This window comes from Balaenoptera physalus, assembly GCF_965194825.1.
Source record: "Balaenoptera physalus genome assembly, chromosome: 19".
NCBI classification, from domain to species: domain Eukaryota; kingdom Metazoa; phylum Chordata; class Mammalia; order Artiodactyla; family Balaenopteridae; genus Balaenoptera; species Balaenoptera physalus.
In genome coordinates, this window is record NC_138900.1 from 14,844,839 (window position 1) to 14,859,614 (window position 14,776).

Genomic DNA, 14,776 nt, shown 5'->3' on the forward strand with positions numbered 1-14,776 from the left:
GGACGACAGGAGGGCCGAGCGGCCACGGTGAGAGGCGGCCTTCCCGAATTGGTCGTATGGACGCCTCCCCTCAGGTCCCAGCCCAACCGAAGCTCCCTGCCTCAGCGGGGAAGTTTCTTTCCCTGTTGGATTCCCACTGCCATCAAGGAAGCGCAGGCTGAGATACTCACAGCACACGCCCGAGTCGAGGGCTTGGCTCACCAATCAACTTCTCCTCCGGGGGCTCACAAAGCAGGAAGTTTAAAGGTAGGGTCCGTTCGTGAGGCGGAGGCATGGGTATTGGTTTTCTGGGAAGAGGCGGGGTTCTCCCTGGAACCGTGGTCCCATCTGCTTCTTTTCCTTCCTTCCCTGTGGTCAGGTGTTTCCCATCAGGCTAACTGGAGTCCAGTGAGCGTATAATGAGGCTCGGGTTCAGAAGAGGTCAAGAGGGTGATTTCAACAATTCCAGTCACATGTTGATTTTTCTCTTGGGTTCTCTCCTTCTGAGGTTTGGTTCTGCAACTGAAGGCTGGGGCAGGTGGTTTCCATTGGAGGGACGGGCCAGGGTATTGTTCTGGGGCAACCACCTGGGGGACAGTAGGGAGGGTGCGCCAGCACCCTCTTTCCTTAGCTTACCCACAGCCCAGATATCTGGGCCTGTGTCGCGTTCTCGGCAGCAGCAGCAGCTGGACCTGGTGGTGAGGCGCAGATAGATACAGCGGGGACGTCTGTGGACCCAGATCTGGTTCGGGGTGAGTGGAAATTGCAGCCAGTGAGAGAGGGGTGCAGAGTGAAATGCGGCGAGGTGGGGCGCGATGAAGATCCCCGAGTCCCGCTCCAAGGGATGGTCTGTTGCCAAAAATCCACTGGCCCCTGAGGGTGGTCCCTCCCTTAGACTTGGGCAGAGGAGGCCCATGCCCTGGGCCTGCACTAGGCGGGGCCCCTGCCTCTTCCAGGGCTCTCCAGGAACGTGTCGGAAGCCCCTTCTCCCTGCCGTCTCCGCTCCCCAGCACCCCTAAGCCATCTCTCCCACACACACCCCCCACCACCACGACGACCACCACCACCACGCAAACCACCGCCCTCCCTCAAGTACCTGGGCTAGGCTGAGGAGGGTGCTCCCTCCCCAAGGGCCCTGGCTCTCTTTCAGGCACACCGGTTGCCTGACACCTTCCTCCTGCAACAGGGGCGATCAGGAATGCATCTCAGAGGCGTCCCAGGACCCAGTGCCCTTTCCTCAGTAGGGGCTCCGCTGACAGATTTCTGTCCCCTGTGTGCCTCTCTTGAAGAAACCCGGCAAAGCCTACGGTGAAACAGAGGTACAGAGAAGAAGACCCGATTGAGGCAGAGGCATTCCACTGGGGCTTCTTAGGACCGCAGCCTAGCCTGGGAGACGCAGATGCAAGAGGCACTTGAATGATGTTCTGCTGCGCTACAAAACGGGGGAAGGTTCTGAAGGCAAAACCTCCCAGGCCATAGTTAGTTCCATGAGTTGTGTGTCAAGAATTCGGATTGAAACTGCTCCAAAGTAAGGGTGCTTGTGAAGCAAGGCTTGGTTGGGGTCCAAAATGACTACAGAGGTGCAAGAGGGGAACTTTTGAGACCACACTTGTGGCACCTAGCAGATGTTAGAGAAGCTAGAAAAGACAGGCTTCCAACAGTGTAGTAAGAGCCAGGTGTGTTGGCAGGTATGCCTGTCCGAGTATGATTCTGGGCAAGGCGCCGTGTGTGTGTGTGAGAGTGTGTGTGTGTGTGTGTGTGTGTGTGTGTGTGTGTGTGTGTGTGTCTGTCTGTCTGTCTGTCTGTCTGACTCTGTGTCTGTGTGTCGGTGTGTGTCTTAGGGCAAAGGGTCAGGAGAACTTGGGGGTGGGGTACCTGGGGTCTGGACCTTGACGGCAGCTGTGTTTGAGTCCCAACGCAGGCACATACCCCGGTGGGCATGGGTGGGGGGAGGGAGGGAGGCGGGCACTCACTGCAAATCTCCGTGTCAGTCCATTGCCACCCCCATCGTGGTGATCATCACGACGGGGCTCTAGCTCTTCTCAAAAGAACCACAGTGGAACAACAGCCATTTTTTCCAGGCCCCAGTGATTTTCATTCTCCGTTTTTTCAAAGGCTTTCTCGTTCCACGCCCTCCAGCGCTCAAGGTTCTGGTGGTGGCAGCAACCCAGTTCCAGGCAAGTCTGCCAAAACTCATCAGAAAACAAAGGGGAGTGTGGTGCATTTCCTGGGATGCAGATCATGCTGAAAGAAATAGCAACAGACATTCCATCCTAGGTGAAAGACACAGAAGGGAAATGCCCAGTCTGGACCGGGAATGCAATGTCCTTGATGAGGTGAGAAACAGAACAAAGCAAAGCAATGGAAATAGGGGATGGCCAAGACTTCCCAAGAACAGAAGCACTGACCGGAGCCAAAAGGGGTTTAAGAAGGAAGCGCGAACCCAGTGCCATGGAACGCGTGTACTGCAGAGGAGGAGGGAGGAGAGAATCATGGAAAAGACGGAAGAGCACACACAAGCACAGAGAAGAGAAAGAGCAAGTCAGACAGGTGTGGAATCGGGATGCGGCCAGGGAGGAGGGAGGCAGAGGGTGCACCTCTGAGGCGGTGCTTGGAGATTTCAGGGCTGATAATGACCCCAAGCCGTGCTTTGGACCACAAGGAGAACCCCCAGAGGGGGTCACGATGAAGAAGTTCCTATCCAGGACCACAGGAGGAGATGTGCTGAGCCCCAACCCATGCTCTCAGAAGCTTGCAGACAGGGTGAGCAAACCCCAAACACCCAGAGAGAGCACTTTCCAACAGCAGAGGATAGCCCCACCCCACCCCCCCCATCCCATCCCATCCCGGGGTCCCTACACCCCAGCAAGAAGACTGGAAGCTAGCAAATGAAGTGCTGGTAGGCCAAAACACACAGCTCAACTGGAAGTGGATCGGTGGTGGTGAATTTTCCAGAAGGTTGTAGTCGAGTGGATCATGCCTTGCCCAAGGGACTTTCCTCTTCCAGATCATGGCGCTGTGGTCGGGTTAGGTGAGTTGAGCGCTGGGGGATAGGGGCTCGGGTGGGGGTGGGATTTGGGGCATTCGCATCATGAGCACGACTTTTGGCATCTTTCCTCCAAGTGTATCATGAGTTCCTCATAGAGATTCCTTGTGTTTTTTGTGTGTGGAAGGGTGCCTCTCAGGATGCAGAGGGGCTTCCTTCCACGTGCTGTTCCCAGGGCATGGCAAGTCAGGAACATTTGAAGAAAAGCCAGGAAAAGCGATAAGGAAGAAAAAAAGAATCCCACTGAGCCACACAGCCAGACAGAGCCACGGAGCCACCTTGTCACGGAGGGGGTGGGGGTGAGTGGGGGGAAATGGGGACTGCAGGGAGTCCCGGGCTCCTCAGACAAGCCCCATCCCTCCACGGGCACGGCAGTTGCTTGGGCCTGGGCTCAGGCTCTGGCTCTGGCTCTGGCTGCAGGCGCTGAAGCCCACGAGGGAGCAAAGCCCCCAGAAGCCCACAGTCAGTCCCGTGTCCAGCTCACAGGGCAGTCCCCCTTCCGGGACAGTCCCAGGCACACACGGAAGACTGACCTGAGCAAGGGATACCACCACTAGGCTCCTGATCCTGCTTGGTCAGCCTGGCCCGGCCTGGCCTTATTCCACTCTGCACTCCGCAACTATCCATTTATGTAGCCTTCCTTCTTCCTTCCTCCCTCCCTTTCTTCCTCCCTCCCTCCCTCCCTCCCATCCTCCCTTCCTCCCTTCCTTGCGTCCTTCCATCCGCTCATTTATCCTTGCTTCCATCCATGTGCTGGACGCACTGGAGGATGGGGGCCCGGGCTTCCAAAGGCACGGGGGCCGCCGGCGGCGCCTGCCCCTAGCCCGGCCAGCCGCCAGAGGGCGCGCCCGCATCACGGAGAGCCCCGCCCCCGTTTGCTGAGTAACCCGGCAGGGCAACAAAGGGGAAACCCGGGGCAACCAAGGCGATTGTCCGCGCTCGCCTGGTTGGACGGCAGGCTTCCACCAGTAGAAGGCTGGCTGTCAGAGCCCAGGGAGGGGAGAGAGGAGGACGGAGGGCAGCGAGGGATGTAGGGAGGGTGCGCCAGCCCTCCGGTGCTCAGGTTCTGGACATCCTAGATCTCTGGGTCTGTGCCACCGTCTCCGCCAGTGGCTGCCGAAGCTGGTGGCCAGACCAAGGCACGCCGGGTACCTCTGTGGATCCAAATCTGGATCGGCATGGGTGGGAATGGTGTCAAATGGGAGGACGGTGTGGGATGTCATCTGGTGAGGCGGGGGCGAGGAACATCCCAGAGTCCCGCCTCGAACTGTGAACTGTGGTGGTGTCACCAGAAAATCCACTGACCCCGAAAGTGGTAGCTCCCCTAGACGTGGGCAGAGGAGGCCCATGCCCTGGTGCCACACTGGCGGGTTTCGGGTGGTGGGTGAGACGGGGGTCCCTGTCTCTGCCTCTCCCGGTGCCTCGCAGGGATGTGATGCGAGGCCCTACTCCGCACAGTGCTTCACAGTTAGCCCCCAACTTCTCCCCCCACCCCAAACTGAGGACTCGAGCGCAGGAGACAGCCTCTCACAGGGGTCGGAGGAACTGCTCTGGAGAAGCATGACTTTCAGCCTAGTTTTATATCTGAGGGCGGAGAACCTCTATCGTGTCAGGGGTCCATTCCTTGTCTTCTTGTTTCCAAAAGAGACAGATGAGCACATAGAGACTGCGAATCAGTATGGCCTTGGCGCCTGCCGAAGGAGCCTTCTCATCGGACGACTAGTGGCACTGGTGTCCAGGTAAGGGAGGCATTTTATTTGTATCTTGAAAAAGGACGTCTTTATTTCTGGACAATGCACGCTTTTCTGTAACGATGAAAGCACATGTACAATGTATGTTTAAGAGGCCACAAAACAGGCTGTTGTAGTTAGCATAGAAATCATGTCAGAGCCAGCATGACTTCCCTGTACCCCAATATGGGAACACTGCTTTCATCCCATCCATCCGTCCTTCCGTGCACGCATGCATCCATCCATCCACTGGACCACTGGAAGTCACAGGCCACAGGCCCTTCAGAGAGCACCGGACACAGCTTTCACCTGTACCTGCCAAGCGACAAAGGGCGCTCCGGATCCCTAGAGCCTAACAGACCCAACCCTTAGCAAACCTGCTCGTCATTGTGAGGTCAGCCTCCCACTCCACCCCCCCCAACCCCACCCCCAGCCCGTGCCCCGCGCGCTCACGCAGTTGGAGGTCTGGCTTCAACTCGGGTGAGTGAGCTGGGTAGGGACGGGAAAGGAGGGAGAGAACAGAGGGAGATGGCGGGAAGTACGGAGGGTGCGTACTTTTTTTTTTTTTTTTTTTTTTATTTTATTTATTTATTATTTTTGGCTGTGTTGGGTCTTCACTGCTTCGCGGGCTTCTCTCGTTGCGGAGCACGGGCTCCAGGCATGCAGGCTCAGCAGGTGTGGCGCACCGGCCCAGTCGCTCCGCAGCATGTGGGATCCTTCCAGACCAGGGCTCGAACCCGTGTCCCCTAAGGTCCACTGGATGGGTTTTTGTTTGTTTGAAGAGTCCCAGCTGTGTTTTCTTTTGCTGGTTTTCCAACGTTTCCTCACGTTACTGACGGTCCGGATCTCAGAGTCTGTGTCGACATCTTCGAACCACTGCCCCCACACTGATGGCTGGAACTGGTGGCGAGACGCCAAGTGGACCCAAATCCGGATCTAGGTGGGAGGTGATGGAGTCCGTTGTATGGAGAAAGGGGGGTGGTTTGGAATCTGGTGCCTGGTGAGGCGGCGAGCGGCATGAAGATCCCCATGTCCCCGCTCAAAATGACGGTCACGTCGCCGAGAAATCCACTGACCCGGAGAGAGAGCGGTACCTCCCCTAGACATGGGCAGAGGCCGCCCGTGCCCTGGCGTCACACTGGGCGGGTTCTCTGCCGCTTCCATTGCTTTGCAGGCAACTGTGGAAAACCCCTTCTTTCCGCCATTCTTCCACGCTAGGCTCGCAACCTCTCCCCGCCTCCTTCTCCCCTCCCCTCCCCTCCCCTCCGCTTGCCGCCCCTCGGCAGGGCTTTCCTCCACTCCACTCCGCGGGGGCCCCAACAGTCCGTCCGTCCGTCCGTATATTCCTCCAACCTTCCATCGAGCCGTGGATCCGCCCACCCTTCCTTCTGTCTATCGATCTGCTGGACCACTGGAAGACCTAGGCCCCAGGCCCTTCCTAGAGCACCGGACACAGCCCGCGCCTGCGCCCGCCAGCCAGCCAGCCAGCCAACGTCTCGCCCACCCCTCAGAGACAAGTCGCTTAGCAACCGTGCCCGAGGCGCAGCCAGGCCTCGCGGCCTGGTCGCCTGCGCATGCGCGCCTGGAGGACCGGCTTCAACTCCACCAGCCAGAAGGACGACAGGAGGGCCGAGCGGCCACGGTGAGAGGCGGCCTTCCCGAATTGGTCGTATGGACGCCTCCCTTTAGGTCCCAGCCCAACCGAAGCTCCCTGCCTCAGCGGGGAAGTTTCTTTCCCTGTTGGATTCCCACTGCCATCAAGGAAGCGCAGGCTGAGATACTCACAGCACACGCCCGAGTCGAGGGCTTGGCTCACCAATCAACTTCTCCTCCGGGGGCTCACAAGGCAGGAAGTTTAAAGGTAGGGTCCGTTCGTGAGGCGGAGGCATGGGTATTGGTTTTCTGGGAAGAGGCGGGGTTCTCCCTGGAACCGTGGTCCCATCTGCTTCTTTTCCTTCCTTCCCTGTGGTCAGGTGTTTCCCATCAGGCTAACTGGAGTCCAGTGAGCGTATAATGAGGCTCGGGTTCAGAAGAGGTCAAGAGGGTGATTTCAACAATTCCAGTCACATGTTGATTTTTCTCTTGGGTTCTCTCCTTCTGAGGTTTGGTTCTGCAACTGAAGGCTGGGGCAGGTGGTTTCCATTGGAGGGACGGGCCAGGGTATTGTTCTGGGGCAACCACCTGGGGGACAGTAGGGAGGGTGCGCCAGCACCCTCTTTCCTTAGCTTACCCACAGCCCAGATATCTGGGCCTGTGTCGCGTTCTCGGCAGCAGCAGCAGCTGGACCTGGTGGTGAGGCGCAGATAGATACAGCGGGGACGTCTGTGGACCCAGATCTGGTTCGGGGTGAGTGGAAATTGCAGCCAGTGAGAGAGGGGTGCAGAGTGAAATGCGGCGAGGTGGGGCGCGATGAAGATCCCCGAGTCCCGCTCCAAGGGATGGTCTGTTGCCAAAAATCCACTGGCCCCTGAGGGTGGTCCCTCCCTTAGACTTGGGCAGAGGAGGCCCATGCCCTGGGCCTGCACTAGGCGGGGCCCCTGCCTCTTCCAGGGCTCTCCAGGAACGTGTCGGAAGCCCCTTCTCCCTGCCGTCTCCGCTCCCCAGCACCCCTAAGCCATCTCTCCCACACACACCCCCCACCACCACGACGACCACCACCACCACGCAAACCACCGCCCTCCCTCAAGTACCTGGGCTAGGCTGAGGAGGGTGCTCCCTCCCCAAGGGCCCTGGCTCTCTTTCAGGCACACCGGTTGCCTGACACCTTCCTCCTGCAACAGGGGCGATCAGGAATGCATCTCAGAGGCGTCCCAGGACCCAGTGCCCTTTCCTCAGTAGGGGCTCCGCTGACAGATTTCTGTCCCCTGTGTGCCTCTCTTGAAGAAACCCGGCAAAGCCTACGGTGAAACAGAGGTACAGAGAAGAAGACCCGATTGAGGCAGAGGCATTCCACTGGGGCTTCTTAGGACCGCAGCCTAGCCTGGGAGACGCAGATTCAAGAGGCACTTGAATGATGTTCTGCTGCGCTACAAAACGGGGGAAGGTTCTGAAGGCAAAACCTCCCAGGCCATAGTTAGTTCCATGAGTTGTGTGTCAAGAATTCGGATTGAAACTGCTCCAAAGTAAGGGTGCTTGTGAAGCAAGGCTTGGTTGGGGTCCAAAATGACTACAGAGGTGCAAGAGGGGAACTTTTGAGACCACACTTGTGGCACCTAGCAGATGTTAGAGAAGCTAGAAAAGACAGGCTTCCAACAGTGTAGTAAGAGCCAGGTGTGTTGGCAGGTATGCCTGTCCGAGTATGATTCTGGGCAAGGCGCCGTGTGTGTGTGTGAGAGTGTGTGTGTGTGTGTGTGTGTGTGTGTGTGTGTGTGTGTGTGTGTGTGTCTGTCTGTCTGTCTGTCTGTCTGACTCTGTGTCTGTGTGTCGGTGTGTGTCTTAGGGCAAAGGGTCAGGAGAACTTGGGGGTGGGGTACCTGGGGTCTGGACCTTGACGGCAGCTGTGTTTGAGTCCCAACGCAGGCACATACCCCGGTGGGCATGGGTGGGGTGAGGGAGGGAGGCGGGCACTCACTGCAAATCTCCGTGTCAGTCCATTGCCACCCCCATCGTGGTGATCATCACGACGGGGCTCTAGCTCTTCTCAAAAGAACCACAGTGGAACAACAGCCATTTTTTCCAGGCCCCAGTGATTTTCATTCTCCGTTTTTTCAAAGGCTTTCTCGTTCCACGCCCTCCAGCGCTCAAGGTTCTGGTGGTGGCAGCAACCCAGTTCCAGGCAAGTCTGCCAAAACTCATCAGAAAACAAAGGGGAGTGTGGTGCATTTCCTGGGATGCAGATCATGCTGAAAGAAATAGCAACAGACATTCCATCCTAGGTGAAAGACACAGAAGGGAAATGCCCAGTCTGGACCGGGAATGCAATGTCCTTGATGAGGTGAGAAACAGAACAAAGCAAAGCAATGGAAATAGGGGATGGCCAAGACTTCCCAAGAACAGAAGCACTGACCGGAGCCAAAAGGGGTTTAAGAAGGAAGCGCGAACCCAGTGCCATGGAACGCGTGTACTGCAGAGGAGGAGGGAGGAGAGAATCATGGAAAAGACGGAAGAGCACACACAAGCACAGAGAAGAGAAAGAGCAAGTCAGACAGGTGTGGAATCGGGATGCGGCCAGGGAGGAGGGAGGCAGAGGGTGCACCTCTGAGGCGGTGCTTGGAGATTTCAGGGCTGATAATGACCCCAAGCCGTGCTTTGGACCACAAGGAGAACCCCCAGAGGGGGTCACGATGAAGAAGTTCCTATCCAGGACCACAGGAGGAGATGTGCTGAGCCCCAACCCATGCTCTCAGAAGCTTGCAGACAGGGTGAGCAAACCCCAAACACCCAGAGAGAGCACTTTCCAACAGCAGAGGATAGCCCCACCCCACCCCCCCCATCCCATCCCATCCCGGGGTCCCTACACCCCAGCAAGAAGACTGGAAGCTAGCAAATGAAGTGCTGGTAGGCCAAAACACACAGCTCAACTGGAAGTGGATCGGTGGTGGTGAATTTTCCAGAAGGTTGTAGTCGAGTGGATCATGCCTTGCCCAAGGGACTTTCCTCTTCCAGATCATGGCGCTGTGGTCGGGTTAGGTGAGTTGAGCGCTGGGGGATAGGGGCTCGGGTGGGGGTGGGATTTGGGGCATTCGCATCATGAGCACGACTTTTGGCATCTTTCCTCCAAGTGTATCATGAGTTCCTCATAGAGATTCCTTGTGTTTTTTGTGTGTGGAAGGGTGCCTCTCAGGATGCAGAGGGGCTTCCTTCCACGTGCTGTTCCCAGGGCATGGCAAGTCAGGAACATTTGAAGAAAAGCCAGGAAAAGCGATAAGGAAGAAAAAAAGAATCCCACTGAGCCACACAGCCAGACAGAGCCACGGAGCCACCTTGTCACGGAGGGGGTGGGGGTGAGTGGGGGGAAATGGGGACTGCAGGGAGTCCCGGGCTCCTCAGACAAGCCCCATCCCTCCACGGGCACGGCAGTTGCTTGGGCCTGGGCTCAGGCTCTGGCTCTGGCTCTGGCTGCAGGCGCTGAAGCCCACGAGGGAGCAAAGCCCCCAGAAGCCCACAGTCAGTCCCGTGTCCAGCTCACAGGGCAGTCCCCCTTCCGGGACAGTCCCAGGCACACACGGAAGACTGACCTGAGCAAGGGATACCACCACTAGGCTCCTGATCCTGCTTGGTCAGCCTGGCCCGGCCTGGCCTTATTCCACTCTGCACTCCGCAACTATCCATTTATGTAGCCTTCCTTCTTCCTTCCTCCCTCCCTTTCTTCCTCCCTCCCTCCCTCCCTCCCATCCTCCCTTCCATCCTCCCTTCCTCCCTTCCTTGCGTCCTTCCATCCGCTCATTTATCCTTGCTTCCATCCATGTGCTGGACGCACTGGAGGATGGGGGCCCGGGCTTCCAAAGGCACGGGGGCCGCCGGCGGCGCCTGCCCCTAGCCCGGCCAGCCGCCAGAGGGCGCGCCCGCATCACGGAGAGCCCCGCCCCCGTTTGCTGAGTAACCCGGCAGGGCAACAAAGGGGAAACCCGGGGCAACCAAGGCGATTGTCCGCGCTCGCCTGGTTGGACGGCAGGCTTCCACCAGTAGAAGGCTGGCTGTCAGAGCCCAGGGAGGGGAGAGAGGAGGACGGAGGGCAGCGAGGGATGTAGGGAGGGTGCGCCAGCCCTCCGGTGCTCAGGTTCTGGACATCCTAGATCTCTGGGTCTGTGCCACCGTCTCCGCCAGTGGCTGCCGAAGCTGGTGGCCAGACCAAGGCACGCCGGGTACCTCTGTGGATCCAAATCTGGATCGGCATGGGTGGGAATGGTGTCAAATGGGAGGACGGTGTGGGATGTCATCTGGTGAGGCGGGGGCGAGGAACATCCCAGAGTCCCGCCTCGAACTGTGAACTGTGGTGGTGTCACCAGAAAATCCACTGACCCCGAAAGTGGTAGCTCCCCTAGACGTGGGCAGAGGAGGCCCATGCCCTGGTGCCACACTGGCGGGTTTCGGGTGGTGGGTGAGACGGGGGTCCCTGTCTCTGCCTCTCCCGGTGCCTCGCAGGGATGTGATGCGAGGCCCTACTCCGCACAGTGCTTCACAGTTAGCCCCCAACTTCTCCCCCCACCCCAAACTGAGGACTCGAGCGCAGGAGACAGCCTCTCACAGGGGTCGGAGGAACTGCTCTGGAGAAGCATGACTTTCAGCCTAGTTTTATATCTGAGGGCGGAGAACCTCTATCGTGTCAGGGGTCCATTCCTTGTCTTCTTGTTTCCAAAAGAGACAGATGAGCACATAGAGACTGCGAATCAGTATGGCCTTGGCGCCTGCCGAAGGAGCCTTCTCATCGGACGACTAGTGGCACTGGTGTCCAGGTAAGGGAGGCATTTTATTTGTATCTTGAAAAAGGACGTCTTTATTTCTGGACAATGCACGCTTTTCTGTAACGATGAAAGCACATGTACAATGTATGTTTAAGAGGCCACAAAACAGGCTGTTGTAGTTAGCATAGAAATCATGTCAGAGCCAGCATGACTTCCCTGTACCCCAATATGGGAACACTGCTTTCATCCCATCCATCCGTCCTTCCGTGCACGCATGCATCCATCCATCCACTGGACCACTGGAAGTCACAGGCCACAGGCCCTTCAGAGAGCACCGGACACAGCTTTCACCTGTACCTGCCAAGCGACAAAGGGCGCTCCGGATCCCTAGAGCCTAACAGACCCAACCCTTAGCAAACCTGCTCGTCATTGTGAGGTCAGCCTCCCACTCCACCCCCCCAACCCCACCCCCAGCCCGTGCCCCGCGCGCTCACGCAGTTGGAGGTCTGGCTTCAACTCCGGTGAGTGAGCTGGGTAGGGACGGGAAAGGAGGGAGAGAACAGAGGGAGATGGCGGGAAGTACGGAGGGTGCGTACTTTTTTTTTTTTTTTTTTTTTTTTTTTATTTATTTATTATTTTTGGCTGTGTTGGGTCTTCACTGCTTCGCGGGCTTCTCTCGTTGCGGAGCACGGGCTCCAGGCATGCAGGCTCAGCAGGTGTGGCGCACCGGCCCAGTCGCTCCGCAGCATGTGGGATCCTTCCAGACCAGGGCTCGAACCCGTGTCCCCTAAGGTCCACTGGATGGGTTTTTGTTTGTTTGAAGAGTCCCAGCTGTGTTTTCTTTTGCTGGTTTTCCAACGTTTCCTCACGTTACTGACGGTCCGGATCTCAGAGTCTGTGTCGACATCTTCGAACCACTGCCCCCACACTGATGGCTGGAACTGGTGGCGAGACGCCAAGTGGACCCAAATCCGGATCTAGGTGGGAGGTGATGGAGTCCGTTGTATGGAGAAAGGGGGGTGGTTTGGAATCTGGTGCCTGGTGAGGCGGCGAGCGGCATGAAGATCCCCATGTCCCCGCTCAAAATGACGGTCACGTCGCCGAGAAATCCACTGACCCGGAGAGAGAGCGGTACCTCCCCTAGACATGGGCAGAGGCCGCCCGTGCCCTGGCGTCACACTGGGCGGGTTCTCTGCCGCTTCCATTGCTTTGCAGGCAACTGTGGAAAACCCCTTCTTTCCGCCATTCTTCCACGCTAGGCTCGCAACCTCTCCCCGCCTCCTTCTCCCCTCCCCTCCCCTCCCCTCCGCTTGCCGCCCCTCGGCAGGGCTTTCCTCCACTCCACTCCGCGGGGGCCCCAACAGTCCGTCCGTCCGTCCGTATATTCCTCCAACCTTCCATCGAGCCGTGGATCCGCCCACCCTTCCTTCTGTCTATCGATCTGCTGGACCACTGGAAGACCTAGGCCCCAGGCCCTTCCTAGAGCACCGGACACAGCCCGCGCCTGCGCCCGCCAGCCAGCCAGCCAGCCAACGTCTCGCCCACCCCTCAGAGACAAGTCGCTTAGCAACCGTGCCCGAGGCGCAGCCAGGCCTCGCGGCCTGGTCGCCTGCGCATGCGCGCCTGGAGGACCGGCTTCAACTCCACCAGCCAGAAGGACGACAGGAGGGCCGAGCGGCCACGGTGAGAGGCGGCCTTCCCGAATTGGTCGTATGGACGCCTCCCTTTAGGTCCCAGCCCAACCGAAGCTCCCTGCCTCAGCGGGGAAGTTTCTTTCCCTGTTGGATTCCCACTGCCATCAAGGAAGCGCAGGCTGAGATACTCACAGCACACGCCCGAGTCGAGGGCTTGGCTCACCAATCAACTTCTCCTCCGGGGGCTCACAAGGCAGGAAGTTTAAAGGTAGGGTCCGTTCGTGAGGCGGAGGCATGGGTATTGGTTTTCTGGGAAGAGGCGGGGTTCTCCCTGGAACCGTGGTCCCATCTGCTTCTTTTCCTTCCTTCCCTGTGGTCAGGTGTTTCCCATCAGGCTAACTGGAGTCCAGTGAGCGTATAATGAGGCTCGGGTTCAGAAGAGGTCAAGAGGGTGATTTCAACAATTCCAGTCACATGTTGATTTTTCTCTTGGGTTCTCTCCTTCTGAGGTTTGGTTCTGCAACTGAAGGCTGGGGCAGGTGGTTTCCATTGGAGGGACGGGCCAGGGTATTGTTCTGGGGCAACCACCTGGGGGACAGTAGGGAGGGTGCGTCAGCACCCTCTTTCCTTAGCTTACCCACAGCCCAGATATCTGGGCCTGTGTCGCGTTCTCGGCAGCAGCAGCAGCTGGACCTGGTGGTGAGGCGCAGATAGATACAGCGGGGACGTCTGTGGACCCAGATCTGGTTCGGGGTGAGTGGAAATTGCAGCCAGTGAGAGAGGGGTGCAGAGTGAAATGCGGCGAGGTGGGGCGCGATGAAGATCCCCGAGTCCCGCTCCAAGGGATGGTCTGTTGCCAAAAATCCACTGGCCCCTGAGGGTGGTCCCTCCCTTAGACTTGGGCAGAGGAGGCCCATGCCCTGGGCCTGCACTAGGCGGGGCCCCTGCCTCTTCCAGGGCTCTCCAGGAACGTGTCGGAAGCCCCTTCTCCCTGCCGTTTCCGCTCCCCAGCACCCCTAAGCCATCTCTCCCACACACACCCCCCACCACCACGACGACCACCACCACCACGCAAACCACCGCCCTCCCTCAAGTACCTGGGCTAGGCTGAGGAGGGTGCTCCCTCCCCAAGGGCCCTGGCTCTCTTTCAGGCACACCGGTTGCCTGACACCTTCCTCCTGCAACAGGGGCGATCAGGAATGCATCTCAGAGGCGTCCCAGGACCCAGTGCCCTTTCCTCAGTAGGGGCTCCGCTGACAGATTTCTGTCCCCTGTGTGCCTCTCTTGAAGAAACCCGGCAAAGCCTACGGTGAAACAGAGGTACAGAGAAGAAGACCCGATTGAGGCAGAGGCATTCCACTGGGGCTTCTTAGGACCGCAGCCTAGCCTGGGAGACGCAGATTCAAGAGGCACTTGAATGATGTTCTGCTGCGCTACAAAACGGGGGAAGGTTCTGAAGGCAAAACCTCCCAGGCCATAGTTAGTTCCATGAGTTGTGTGTCAAGAATTCGGATTGAAACTGCTCCAAAGTAAGGGTGCTTGTGAAGCAAGGCTTGGTTGGGGTCCAAAATGACTACAGAGGTGCAAGAGGGGAACTTTTGAGACCACACTTGTGGCACCTAGCAGATGTTAGAGAAGCTAGAAAAGACAGGCTTCCAACAGTGTAGTAAGAGCCAGGTGTGTTGGCAGGTATGCCTGTCCGAGTATGATTCTGGGCAAGGCGCCGTGTGTGTGTGTGAGAGTGTGTGTGTGTGTGTGTGTGTGTGTGTGTGTGTGTGTGTGTGTGTCTGTCTGTCTGTCTGTCTGTCTGTCTGACTCTGTGTCTGTGTGTCGGTGTGTGTCTTAGGGCAAAGGGTCAGGAGAACTTGGGGGTGGGGTACCTGGGGTCTGGACCTTGACGGCAGCTGTGTTTGAGTCCCAACGCAGGCACATACCCCGGTGGGCATGGGTGGGGTGAGGGAGGGAGGCGGGCACTCACTGCAAATCTCCGTGTCAGTCCATTGCCACCCCCATCGTGGTGATCATCACGACGGGGCTCTAGCT

The 14,776-nt window shown here is 58.0% G+C and overlaps 1 protein-coding gene and 2 long non-coding RNA genes across 7 annotated transcripts in view; all 3 read left to right on the top strand.

Annotated features, from left to right (window-relative positions):
- The first annotated feature begins 619 nt into the window (after nt 1-619).
- Nucleotides 620-4,386, top strand: LOC309649414. 2 transcript variants are annotated; one of them, XR_014257093.1, is made up of 4 exons: nt 620-731; nt 1,166-1,507; nt 2,095-3,010; nt 3,153-4,386. It is a non-coding gene; the product is annotated as an uncharacterized lncRNA (long non-coding RNA). The 2 variants fall into 2 exon arrangements; XR_014257092.1 differs by having other exon boundaries at nt 2,095-4,386.
- Nucleotides 4,387-6,446: 2,060 nt separating this feature from the next.
- On the top strand, nt 6,447-10,908 carry LOC309649413. Of its 4 annotated transcripts, none has more exons than XR_014257088.1 (3): nt 6,447-7,877; nt 8,469-9,384; nt 9,527-10,908. It is a non-coding gene; the product is annotated as an uncharacterized lncRNA (long non-coding RNA). The 4 variants fall into 4 exon arrangements; XR_014257089.1 differs by having other exon boundaries at nt 8,469-9,116; nt 9,309-10,908; XR_014257090.1 differs by having other exon boundaries at nt 6,447-7,101; nt 7,536-7,877; nt 8,469-10,908.
- A 2-nt stretch (nt 10,909-10,910) lies between these two features.
- LOC309649384 (uncharacterized protein) overlaps nt 10,911-14,776 on the top strand; it is a 32,043-nt gene continuing 28,177 nt past the window's right edge. Inside the window, exons 1-2 of the mRNA XM_082439359.1 lie at nt 10,911-11,535; nt 11,992-14,262. The gene's annotated coding sequence lies outside the window, so the exon portion shown is untranslated. The remainder of the gene's footprint in view (nt 11,536-11,991; nt 14,263-14,776) is intronic.